The 13478-nt window shown below is 46.5% G+C and overlaps 1 protein-coding gene and 1 non-coding gene across 8 annotated transcripts in view; one reads left to right on the top strand and one right to left on the bottom strand.

The window, feature by feature from the left end:
• Positions 1–13478, bottom strand: part of LOC105418562 (WW domain-binding protein 11-like) — a 1118483-nt gene that overhangs the window by 32881 nt on the left and 1072124 nt on the right. The window lies entirely within an intron of this gene.
• On the top strand, positions 12391–12461 carry trnag-gcc (transfer RNA glycine (anticodon GCC)). The gene has a single exon. It is a non-coding gene; the product is annotated as a tRNA-Gly (tRNA).

Raw genomic sequence — 13478 nt, 5'->3', positions numbered from 1 at the left:
CTGAGGGTTCTGAACCTGAGCTCCAACACGTTGCAGGATTCAGGAGTGAAGCGGCTCTGTTCTGGACTGGAGAGTCCAAACTGTAAACTGGAGAGGCTCGGGTCAGTCTTCATTTTTCTACCTATATACCAGCTGCTAAGATGGTGAAGTGAGGCTGTTCTCAACACTGCTGTGATGCACCACATTAAAAAAATTCCTTGTAATATCGTGAATTCAGGTCTGACCCAACTAAGAACTAACGTAGGTTTAGTACTGACGCAGATAACATGCAGACCTGCACCGTATAACCTCATCCTGCATTTTTCAGATTGATTGGCTGCAGCTTATCAGAGATCAGCTGTGGCTCTCTGGCCTCGGCGCTGAGGTCCAATCCCTCCCATCTCAGAGAACTGGACCTGAGTCAGAACCAGCTGCAGGATCCAGGAGTGAAGCTGCTCTGTGGTTTTCTCCACTTTCCAAACTGCCGACTGGAAACTCTGGGGTAAACACCATTCTCAAAAATGTCCATTATTCCATCCGAGGGTCCTCACACTTTCTGAGTGTGTGTGTTGTGCCCAGTTCCTTCAGGAGGGAGGGCCACACGGGGACCACTTATTCATGATAAACTGATTTAAGGACAATGAAAAAGCCGACAGATCATAACCAAAATTAGACAAAACTAGGTGAGGGTGCCTGGTAGACACCAGCCAACGAGGAGGGAGATGGTGAGGGAGACAGGAAGTCATCTAAGACAGGTTGTGCCTTTAAAGATGAGCCACAGGTGAGATGGATCTCCATGATGAGATGGGAGGGAAAAAGGTGGGGAGAACCTGGGAAGAGTGAGGGCCAGAACAATATATATTCTCCTTTGGAACAATGCAAACCTGAGAGGTTGGAATTGTGGTAATTACATATTACTATCATTTTTTAACCTGTAACTAAATTAAATATTTACAGATCATGCCTTTGATTAACCTTTCAGATGAATACTGGTTTCACTTATAACCTTATAAAAGTTTCCCTTCTTTATTTAGATTAAGTTGCTGCTGGTTATCAGAGATCAGCTGTGGCTCTCTGGCCTCGGCGCTGAGGTCCAATCCCTCCCATCTCAGAGAACTGGACCTGAGTGAGAACCAGCTGCAGGATTCAGGAGTGAAGCTGCTGTCTGATCTCGTAGAGAATCCACACTATGGGCTGGAGACATTGAGACAGTAGCTGGTTGTAGCCAGTCAACTCCCGCTCATCTGCTGCATCACTCACTGACCACTGGTGAAGAACATCTGTGGAAACATCTGCCGTCTACTCCCTCCATAGATGAAAATTTCAGTTTTTAAAAAGCGCTGGTGGACTTTCAGGAGATCAGTCGATGGTCGACAAAGCAGAAGCAGCTTCGTCTTGAAGTTAAATTAGTTCCTGGTATCACACAATGCATCTTTATAAAGTTCTAAATGGCTCCTCGGCCACTCTTAGAAGCATGGAAACATTCTCTTAATTGTATCTTCAAATGTCTGTATTATACGTTACTATTTTACATAATGCCTTCAGAATCTTTAGGGTTTAGTATTTACTGTTTCACCTGCAGCCAGCAATCATCCAATCATCCAAAATGGCGCCCAGAGCGGTCGCCTTGGCGTCTCGCTACGTTCTTGTTTGTCTATTTTTGTTTGTTAATTGTGTGTCTGCCTGCTCTTACACCCGTGAAGAGCTACTAAACATCAGGACTCTCACCCCCACGGACTTACTTCCAGTTTTTCTGGCTCCTGCAGCCGACCTGGTTCACTTTTTGGCCCAAAAGGTGAGACGGCGGAGGAGAGGAAGACGGGCCGGTGCCCTGGCGAGACTACGCAGGAGAGGCTCGCGCACGGCGCTGCCTGGGATCTTTCTGTCCAACACCAACTCACTTTGTAACAAAATGAACGAGCTGAAGTTGCTGATGCGGATCAAAGACTTCTCCACCTCGTGTGTTCTCTGCTTCACTGAAACCTGGTTCAGGAAAGAGACACCGGACAGCGCGCTCCTCCTCAGGGGATTCCAGCTGCTCCTCCTCCGGGGATTCCAGCTGCAGGAAGTTCGTGTAAGTAAAGATTTTTAGGGCCGGACATCGGCGTTTAAATCAAGCGAGTGGATCATGTCAGGTAGCAATACCCCCTCCAGTGGTCATTCCTTCAATTCTTTATCTTCATTGCAGCGTCCATAAATTAAAAAAAACAACAATTCATCCAGAAATGTTCAACACTGGCTGGATATAAGTTCAAAGGTCAATCCAGACAAACCAACATAAGGCAGGAATAATAGGAGCCACAAGTTAACTGACTATCATGAAATTACTGTCATGTTACTAAATAACTTTTGTTTGTTTGTATACATCGTATTAAAACGACAGAAAAACACATTTTAACTAATGACACATGACTATTTTGCTTCATTTGTTCATCGTAAAAACAGCCGGCCTCGTTGGTTTAAATGGGTGTTTTAGGTCTTTGTGGCGGTTCCGTTTGGAGCCTTTATGTGACCCACAAAGTTGTTTGAGCCTTTCCACACCCGTTAGGTGGCAACTTCATCACTAGCACCAAAAGGTGCAGTGAAAATGATTTGAAGGGAAACAGGCAGATAGAACAGAAGCTGAGGGCAATCGATGCAACCAGAGACTCTGATGTCATCGATCGGATCGCTGAATTAAGACTTGACGCACCATCGTACAAATTGGATGAAATGCAAAATATCCAAAGAGCCGATAGACAGATAAAAAGATGCACGTTTCTTTGAACCATTTGCTATAATCATTTTAAATATTGAGTAATTATGAGCTGTTCTAAAATAAGACAAATGTTGAGAATAATTCAGTTGCATTTCAGATCTGATGGTCGTTCAAACTGTTGCTCTACGGTGTTGAATTTAGCTTTTCCAGGAAATGAGCTACATTTGTGTTGAGGTAGATTCTCAGATAAGTTGATTAGAAATCCCAAAGTTTGACTCACTATTTTTGTTTCATACACAACAGACTGTCTGATAGTTTTCTTCCAAAGAGTCATTGGGAAGTTGTGGCCTCAGCAATGACGTCAAACCCTTCTCATCTACGGGAGCTGAGCTTAAGCAGGAACAAAAGCCTGACAGATGATGCAGTAAAGTTACTGTCTTCTGCAATGATGCATCCAAACTGCAGACTGGAGACGCTCAGGTCAGGAGGCCTCTGTTGGTCTTTTCTAAATTTCTTTACATTTTCTGCTTTTCTCTTCATTTTCAGATTTAGAAATGTGTTTTTATTTGCCCCATTTATTCCTTTTCCAGGCTGTCACACTGCAGTTTATCAGAGATCAGCTGTGACTCTCTGGCCTCGGCGCTGAGGTCCAATCCCTCCCATCTGAGGGTTCTGGAGCTGAGTCTTAACCAGCTGAAGGATCCAGCAGTGAAGCAGCTCTGTGGTTTTCTCCAGGATCCTCTCTGTGAGCTGGAGACTCTCAGGTCAGTCAGAGATGATCCAGTACTTTCCCAGGTGTAAGTAGTTAGACAATAACTGTTTCCATGTTTGATCTTTGTTATAAACGTAGTGTTACAGTTCTCAGAAAAAAGACCACACAGGACAGATTTGCAGTATTAAATTGGTTGTGGAAATCTGTCCCATGTGAGGATGGTCATCAATGACTAGAAAGGAAGTATCAGTTGTAGATTTGTCTTGTTTTATTTTAGGCTGGCCACAAAACCGCCCAAACATTCAGACCAATCAAAAATGGTTCTTCCTGTCTTTTAAAGATCAGAAGGAAAACTAGAAAACCCAAAAAGAAAGCTGCTGCAGTATGCCATGCCCCTTCTCTGCTGAGAAAAGCCATCCCAAAAAAGAGAAAAGCCCAAGTGTGAAGTGAGCACCCTGTTGAACCTTGGTACCGAAAGCCTGCAGTCATTCTCATCTTAGGTGGCTTCATTCCAGCCAGAAGCCCAAACCTGCCTCCCTCTTAAAGGGGCAGCAGGTCAGTCCAACCACAGAAACCTTCATGAAGATCTGAAGCTTTCAGCATCCACAATTGTTGCACCTCACTTCCATTGGAGTCCAAATCAGAAGTCAACAAGTTGATTCTACACCGATTCTACACAATGCAACCATTTTAAAAAGGTTTCCATCCATAAGTTTTCACGAATATTTAGATAAATCTGTTTGTTCATCGCCTCCTTCTGTTGTAATGGTCATTAAAGAAAATGACCTTATTGGAGTTTTTCTCCTCACAAATATGACTTTCTATGAACGATGCAATAAATGCAGCTTGCAATCTAAGACAATATGGAAGTATGTGTATATAATAGTAGTGGAAGTAGCTCATAAAATAATACATTTGCTCTTCTCATCGAATCTCTCTATGTTATTAAAGAAAAACCTGCTCTTAGTCAACAACGTCTAAGAGATCAACCAAAAATCCTAATTTTCTACAATCTAATATAAACCAGTAGAGAAGAGTCTTTCTGCAGAGACACTGGTGGCAGGAATGCAGAAGTATCACCTGCTCAACTTGGAAGGTGTAGCAGAAACCACCAGCTGAGAATGTCCTCAGCGAGAGGAAGTGGTGGAGAACCATGAAACTTGCTAAGCTCCACCTCAGCTCCAGAGACGGGCTGAGCTGGAGCTGTGGCACCAGGTATCGCCCAGAAGAGCCTCCAACAAACAAGCTCTTCTCTTGGGAGGAGAGGGCTTTGAATCTCAGCTCAGTGTGCTTGTCTCTAGTAGGTGGCAGCTGCACCTTTTCCTGAGGTCCTTGTTGATGCCCTGAGGGGAATTGATGCTCCTGCAATGTTTTCTGGCAGCATTGAGCTTGCAGTGGGGCAATCAAACACACTGTGGGGGGGCTCTCTTTCCTTCTCTCATCTGGAGAACAAGTGACAGCAGCTGCCAATCATTGTTGGAGAAATGTGCAGTCAGGGGAACTATGCGTCCAGACTATAGCCACCCTTCCAGCATCCAGCAGTGTCTAAAACCTTTGATTTGGTTTCACCAGAGAGTGTAGGGATTGCAGGGTCGCTGCAGCATCGCCCACAAGCTATCAGGAGTGGGTCGCTTTGTCCCAACTCCTGACAAGAGTTGAGTGCTATTGAGAAATGTGGTCTCACAAACTTGGAAGGTATTTTGACCAACACACGCTTTACATACGGTGTAGATCTTGTCCAACCGCCCTGAAAGAACCCAAAATAGGAACATACGGCAGATAAGCCGGTGCAGGACCAGAGGTTTGTTGCTTGTAAGCTGTGTTTTGCTCTGGCTACGTTGATTTTTATTTGTCTTCTTTTAAAATAATTGTTATTTTAGCCTAAGTGGCTGCAGGTTATCAGAGACCAGCTGTGATTCTGTGGCCTCAGCTCTGAAGTCCAACCACTCCCATCTGAGGGTTCTGGATCTGAGCAAAAACACGTTGCAGGATTCAGGAGTGAAGCGGCTCTGTTCTGGACTGGAGAGTCCAAACTGTAAACTGGAGAGGCTCAGGTCAGTCTTCATTTTTCTACCTATATACCAGCTGCTAAGATGGTGAAGTGAGGCTGTTCTCAACACTGCTGTGATGCACCACATTAAAAAAATTCCTTTTAATATCGTGAATTCAGGTCTGACCCAACTAAGAACTAACGTAGGTTTAGTACTGACGCAGATAACATGCAGACCTGCACCGTATAACCTCATCCTGCATTTTTCAGATTGATTGGCTGCAGCTTATCAGAGATCAGCTGTGGCTCTCTGGCCTCGGCACTGAGGTCCAATCCCTCCCATCTCAGAGAACTGGACCTGAGTCAGAACAATCTGCAGGATCCAGGGGTGAAGCTGCTCTGTGGTTTTCTCCACTTTCCAAACTGCCGACTGGAAACTCTGAGGTAAACACCATTCTCAAAAATGTCCATTATTCCATCCGAGGGTCCTCACACTTTCTGAGTGTGTGTGTTGTGCCCAGTTCCTTCAGGAGGGAGGGCCACACGGGGACCACTTATTCATGATAAACTGATTTAAGGACAATGAAAAAGCCCACAGATGGTAACCAAAATTAGACAAAACTAGGTGAGGGTGCCTGGTAGACACCAGCCAACGAGGAGGGAGATGGTGAGGGAGACAGGAAGTCATCTAAGACAGGTTGTGCCTTTAAAGATGAGCCACAGGTGAGATGGATCTCCATGATGAGATGGGAGGGAAAGAGGTGGGAGAACCTGGGAAGAGTGAGGGCCAGAACAATATATATTCTCCTCTGGAAAAGTGCAAACCTGAGAGGTTGGAATTGTGGTAATTACATATTACTATCATTTTTTAACCTGTAACTAAATTAAATATTTACAGATCATGCCTTTGATTAACCTTTCAGATGAATACTGGTTTCACTTATAACCTTATAAAAGTTTCCCTTCTTTATTTAGATTAAGTTACTGCAACTTATCAGAGATCAGCTGTGGCTCTCTGGCCTCGGCGCTGAGGTCCAATCCCTCCCATCTCAGAGAACTGGACCTCAGCCTTAACGATCTGAAGGATTCAGGAGTGAAGCTGCTGTCTGCTCTCGTAAAGAATCCACACTATGGGCTGGAGACATTGAGTCATGGCTGGTTGTAGCCAGTCAACTCCCGCTCATCTGCTGCATCACTCACTGACCACTGGTGAAGAGCATCTGTGGAAACATCTGCCGTCTACTCCCTCCATAGATGAAAATTTCAGTTTTTAAAAAGCGCTGGTGGACTTTCAGGAGATCAGTCGATGGTCGACAAAGCAGAAGCAGCTTTGCCTTGAAGTTAAATTAGTTCCTGGTATCACACAATGCATCTTTATAAAGTTCTAAATGGCTCCTCGGCCACTCTTATAAGCATGAAAACATTCTCTTAATTGTCTCTTCAAATGTCTGTATTATACGTTACTATTTTACAGAATGCCTTCAGAATCTTTAGGGTTTAGTATTTACTGTTTCACCTGCAGCCAGCAATCATCCAATCATCCAAAATGGCGCCCAGAGCGGTCGCCTTGGCGTCTCGCTGCGTTCTTGTTTGTCTGTTTTTGTTTGTTAATTGTGTGTCTGCCTGCTCTTACACCCGTGAAGAGCTACTAAACATCAGGACTCTCACCCCCACGGACTTACTTCCAGACCTGGTTCACTTTTTGGCCCAAAAGGTGAGACGGCGGAGGAGAGGAAGACGGGCCGGTGCCCTGGCGAGACTACGCAGGAGAGGCTCGCGCACGGCGCTGCCTGGGATCTTTCTGTCCAACGCCAACTCACTTTGTAACAAAATGAACGAGCTGAAGTTGCTGATGCGGATTAAAGACTTCTCCACCTCGTGTGTTCTCTGCTTCACTGAAACCTGGTTCAGGAAAGAGACACCGGACAGCGCGCTCCTCCTCGGGGGATTCCAGCTGTTCCTCCTCGGGGGATTCCAGCTGTTCCTGGCGCTCTCTGGGGAGAGAGCAGGCGGTGGCGTCTGCTTCTGCATCAGCAGCGACTGGTGCACTGATGTGACTGTGATCTCCCAGCACTGTTCTCCTGCTGTGGAATACCTCTTCATCAACTGCAGACCCTTCTATTCTCCGCGTGAGTTCGCTTCATTCATTCTGGCCTCTGTTTACATCTCGCCAGATGCGGACGTGCGCGAGGCTCAGCGCACGCTCGCGGACTGTATTCAACAAGTGGAGCGGACCCATCCCGACGCTCTGGTTATCGTGCTTGGTGACTTTAATCAGAGCGACCTGAGTTACGAGCTCCCCAGGTACAAACAGTTTATCAAATACCCCACCAGAGCAGAGAACACGCTGGATCACTGCTACACCACAGTGAAGGACGCGTATCGGGCCGTCCCCCGTGCTGTGCTAGGACTGTCTGATCACGTGATGGTCCACCTGATCCCCACATACAGACAGAAACTCAAACAAACAAAGCCATCCGTGAGCACCACGAAGAGATGGACCAGTGAGGCTGTGGAGGAGCTGCGCACGTGCTTGGACACAACTGACTGGGACATGTTTAAAGGGGCCACACATGATCTGGATGAGTACACGGACACTGGGACCTCATATATCCACTTTTGTGAGGAGTGCATTCTACCAACGCGCACTAGGGTGAGTTACTCCAATGACAAGCCCTGGTTCACTCCGAGACTCAGACAGATCAGGAAAGAAAAGGAAGCAGCGCTGAAAAGTGGAGACAGAGACTGCTACAGAGAGGCCAAATACCGGTTTAGCAAGGAACTGAGGAGAGCTAAATCTGTGTGTTCGGAGAAACTTCAGCAGCAGTTTACTGCTAACGACTCTGCTTCTGTGTGGAGGCCTGAGGCAGATCACCGACTACAGGCCTCAGGCTTCAGAGGGTCAGGACGACAAAGCCCTTTGTCAGAGCCTGTCCCTCCACTATGCCTAACACCTCCCCCCCCCCAGTGTCACTGCCCCCATGGACCTCACTCCATCAAAGGCAGTCCCCTCCTCCCCCCCCCCTCCACTCATCATCAGTCCCCCCCCCCATCACTTACCACCAGTTCCCCCCTCCTCCCCCCCTTCATTCACCATCAGTGAACAGGATGTGCGCAGGCAGTTCGCCAGGTTGAACCCGCGCAAGGCCCCTGGCCCGGACGGCGTGTCTCCCTCCACCCTGAGGCACTGCGCAGAGGAGCTGACTCCTGTCTTCACAGACATCTTCAACTCCTCCCTGGAGTCGTGCCAGGTGCCAGCCTGCCTCAAAACCTCAACCATCGTCCCTGTCCCCAAGAAGCCACGGATCACTGGGCTTAACCACTACAGACCTGTGGCGCTCACCTCTGTAGTCATGAAGTCCTTAGAGCGCCTGATCCTGCCACACCTCAAGTCCATCACCACCCCCCTCCTGGATCCACTGCAGTTCGCCTACAGAGCCAACAGATCTGTGGACGACGCGGTCAACCTGGCCCTTCACTCCATCCTGCAGCATCTGGACTCCCCGGGAACCTACGCGAGGATCCTGTTCGTGGACTTCAGCTCTGCGTTCAACACCATCCGCCCCGCTCTGCTACAGGACAAGCTGTCCCAGCTTAGTGTGCCTGCCTCCCTCTGCAGGTGGATCACTCACTTCCTGACGGATCGGAGGCAGTATGTGCGGCTGGGGAAGAGTCTCAGACTCCGTCACCATCAGCACTGGATCACCCCAGGGCTGTGTACTTTCCCCCCTCCTCTTCTCCCTGTATACAAACTGCTGCACCTCAAGCCACCAGCCTGTCAAGCTGATCAAGTTTGCGGATGACACCACCCTCATCGGGCTCATCTCCAATGGCGATCAGACTGCCTACAGGAGGGAGGTGGCTCGACTGGTGTCCTGGTGCGGACACAACAACCTGCAGCTGAACGCTTAGAAAACAGTGGAGATGATTGTGGACTTCAGGAAAGTCACAGCCCCTTTGCCCCCCCTTGCCCTCATGGACTCCCCCATCACCATCGCGGACTCCTTCCGCTTCCTGGGCACCACCATCACCCGGGACCTTAAGTGGGAGCCAACCATCAGCTCCCTCATCAAGAAGGCCCAGCAAAGGATGTTCTTCCTACGGAAGCTGAGGAAGCTCAAACTGCCTCCCAGGATGTTGGCGCAGTTTTATACGGCCATCATCGAGTCCATCGTCCCCTCCTCCATCCTCCCCTCCTCCATCCTCCCCTCCTCCATCCTCACCTCCTCCATCCTCACCCCCTCCATCCTCACCTCCTCCATCCTCCCCTCCTCCATCCTCACCCCCTCCATCCTCACCTCCTCCATCCTCACCTCCTCCATCCTCCCCTCCTCCATCCTCACCTCCTCCATCCTCACCCCCTCCATCCTCACCTCCTCCATCCTCACCTCCTCCATCACCGTGTGGTTCGCTGGTGCCACTGTCAGGGACAGACTGAGGCTGCAGCGCGTCGTGCGCGCTGCCGAGAAGGTGATCGGCTGCAGGCTTCCATCCATCCAGGACCTGTATATCTCCAGGACCCGGAGGTGTGCAGGTCGGATCACGGCCGACCCTTCCCACCCTGGTCACGGACTGTTTTCCCCCCTCCCCTCAGGCAGGAGACTACGGTCCATTCGGACCAGAACCTCCCGCTACACTAACAGCTTCTTCCCCTCTGCCATCAGGCTGCTGAACACCAAGTGACTGATCACTTAAGCACCATGTACAGCAGCCAGTCGGACTCACGAACAATACATTACTCCTGCATGGACCTGCACTATTTCTTACCATTTATGTATATACTGTATATATGTCTTATTTTATTTTATTTATCTTATTCTAGTGTTGTCTTCTTTATGTTGAATGTCGCAGCGTCACACCAAGACAGATTCCTAGTTTGTGTAATACTGTGTACTGTATTACATGAACAATGGCAATAAACCTGATTCTGCTTCTGCTTCTGATTCTGATTCTGATTCGGCTACCCGCGGCTCGAGAGCCGCATGCGGCTCTTTAGCGCCGCCCTAGTGGCTCTCTGGAGCTTTAGCAAATATAGGGAAAAGATGTGTGAATATATTTTTTGTTTTAATATAATTTCTGTAGGAGGAAAAACAGGAAAACATCCTTAAAGTTTTCCAATGCTGTAAAAATTTGTATAATAAATATTTAATTTCCACATCTCATTATAATGGGAGTTAAACTTAAAGCACCACCGTACAGCAGAGTGGTCACGTGGTGCGTCATTCTCTCCAGGATGCTCGTTATGTATTTGTAGCCTAATTATCATTTTGATAGTAGGCTAATAAAGCTAATATAGACACTTACAGCATGTGTTGCCTTCATTATAAGGCATTTCAGTTTTTGCGGCTCCAGACGGATTTGTTATTGTTTTCTTGGTCCAATATGGCTCTTTCAACAGTTTGCGTTGCCGACCCCTGGTCTACGGGATACATGGCGATCTCGCCTGTGTACAGATCACTTTCTTACACCTGCACATGTAATCAACAACCTGAAAAAAATGATTTTAATAATCCCATGACAGGACTTGATGGAGAATCCCCACAGTGCATTAGAATTATGTCTCATATTTGGAAAGCTACTAATATTAGTTGGGTTAAAGTCACTTACGCAAAATGACGTAACCGTCACGTTAAATGCACTAGTAATAATAAATCCTCCGTGAGAACTGATTCAAATTTAATAAAAACAAAAGGATATACAGTATGACAAAGGTACTGCTGCTTTTTGAGACCATGATTTTGAAGATTATTCGGAACAAGATTTCGCTGAACCGAAACTTGACTACTTCCAAGCGCTGCTCAACGAGCAATGTCCACATTAGCAAGAAGGGTCGTTTTACAAAAGTACTGCCCGACTTAAAACAGAAGTCGTGCGTATGACATGCAGTCGTTGTCTTACTGTTCCGGTCCATAAATACTTGCGCAGACCCAGAACTTGCAGTGTGTAAATCGGGGCCTGTAACGAAATGCCCAAGGTTGACATATGTCGTGGACTTCAGCGCCCCCCTGTGTCCATAGAGGGCTATGACACCCCATAGCCCCACCCACCCCCAGCGTCAGTGTACTATGATCTGTTGATTCTCCTAATCTCTCCTAATCCACTGATGTGTACAATAACTGTTGGATGAACACAACATTACCTGTTAGGGTCTTTAAAAAAAGGCACACTCGGACGGAACTCTCAAAATATCATCAAAGCCAAACGGGAGCTTTCTGACCTGTAGTACATGTTTTCCGCAGTACTTAAGCCTTCCTAAAGCTACAGTAGACGTCTTATTAAATAAAGGAAAAGATGGGAATTTTGTTCTCAATCCACAATCTGCACAAGCATACAGCGTTAGTTATTATTCTTTATGCCAGAAATTTGTGTTTTATTGGGAAAGAGGGTTGATAAATAGTCAGTTTGCGCAGGGGAAATGGAGGTAATAATCCAGCAATACCAGGGTCACAGCCTGAGCGCATGCGCAGTGAGGGGCGCTGAGCGCGCCACACTGGTCAGCGTTAATTGGGAGCGCGTCAGAGCGGAGCCTGTTGTCTTCATCGCCTGAAGAGATCGGCCCAGATGAAGTTCGGACGGTATTGTTTATCTCAGACGAATTTTAAGGCATTTTCCTGACTGTGTCATATTTATAGTTTGGTTAGTGGCTATTGCTTTATGTTGTTATGTTTGGTAGTTGGGTTTCTGTTTGTTAATTGGGTGGTTGCATTGCGATGGTTGTTCTGAGGATTATACCCTTTATTTAGTGTCAGACGACATTATTGTGGTCGTATTTAAGCTGTTAAGTGTGTGACAACTTCTGTCCAAGCTTTATATCGTTAATTACCACGTGAAGTGCGTGTTAATTTATGCGTGTAGATACCTCTATTTGACCACTAGATGGCAGCATAGTTACTCAAGAGACGCCATTATTTGGAACGCTTTTATTCTCGTTTATAGTTGAGAATTAAGTTAAGTCTGGTTAATTAACAGGTTAAGTTTCTTTAAAAATTTCGGTTTTTTGGCCCAATTTACGCATTGGTGGTTCAGTGGTAGAATTCTCGCCTGCCACGCGGGAGGCCCGGGTTCGATTCCCGGCCAATGCATAACATTTTTATCTTAATCTTATGTTTTATTGAATTTGATCATATGAGAACACTCTATAGCTTTTTTTAGCGGGTGTGTGTGTGTGGGGGGGATTCTTCCGCCGCTAGTAGGCGCCTTTTTCCCCTTTAGACTCAGCGACACTGCGCTCTCTCTCTCTCTCTCTCTCTCTCTCGCTCTCTCTCCTCTATATATCGCTTACGAAGGTGAACAGCGTTTGTGTTTTAATGTTTAAAGTTACTGTGCATACATAAGCTGTTATTTTCTATAGTCAACTACAATCTGCCATGTCTCCAAAGATGTACTCATCCTCTGGTGGTTTCTGCAGGTGTGGGAAGACCTCAAGTAATTGTTGGCACAGTGGACAGCATTTCATCTTTTTCTCGTGAATCTGCTGCAAGGCCTGTGGAAAGACCTGGTTTGCTGACAACCCTCGATGGCTGGAGAAGCTGCCTAACCGTTCATCATCAGAGCAGATCAAAGACAGTGTTCTGTAGAACCGGCCACTGAAACAGCAGCGCTAGTGGGAATGCTAGTTTTGTTGTTTTTCTCCAATTGTATTTAGTCTTTTAGTTGAATATTTATGTCAGCAATTAAGTCATCAGAAATCTACCCCCAATGTGCCTACGACACATCAACTGAAAGCACTTTCTGACTTTTCTGTCTTGTTGAAGCGTCTGTGGTCCCACTCAGTTGCTCTAACTTCATTTTATTACACCTATTCAACATTTAGAAAAAGCTCAGTGTGTCCTATTGCTGTGGTAATTGTTCATTTTGCTGGAGATGGACTTAAAAGGATGCACTGATTGAATGGTAAAATGGCTAGCACAATAAAATATCAATGTATTTTAATTATAACAGAAAATGGCAAAAATGACAGAATGCATAAAATAAATGAAAGCAGATGCACATGGGGGTGTGAACACCTACATCTTCTGCTGGATTCAAAGAGTGTTTGCATTTTTTACATTTTTAAATAAGGATGCAAATAATTTGAGCAGTCTGAAATTATTGAATTA

Source organism: Takifugu rubripes, chromosome 19 (assembly GCF_901000725.2).
Source record: "Takifugu rubripes chromosome 19, fTakRub1.2, whole genome shotgun sequence".
Taxonomy (NCBI): Eukaryota; Metazoa; Chordata; class Actinopteri; order Tetraodontiformes; family Tetraodontidae; genus Takifugu; species Takifugu rubripes.
Note: the sequence above shows the minus strand (reverse complement) of the source record. Positions and strands in the feature narration are given on the sequence as shown.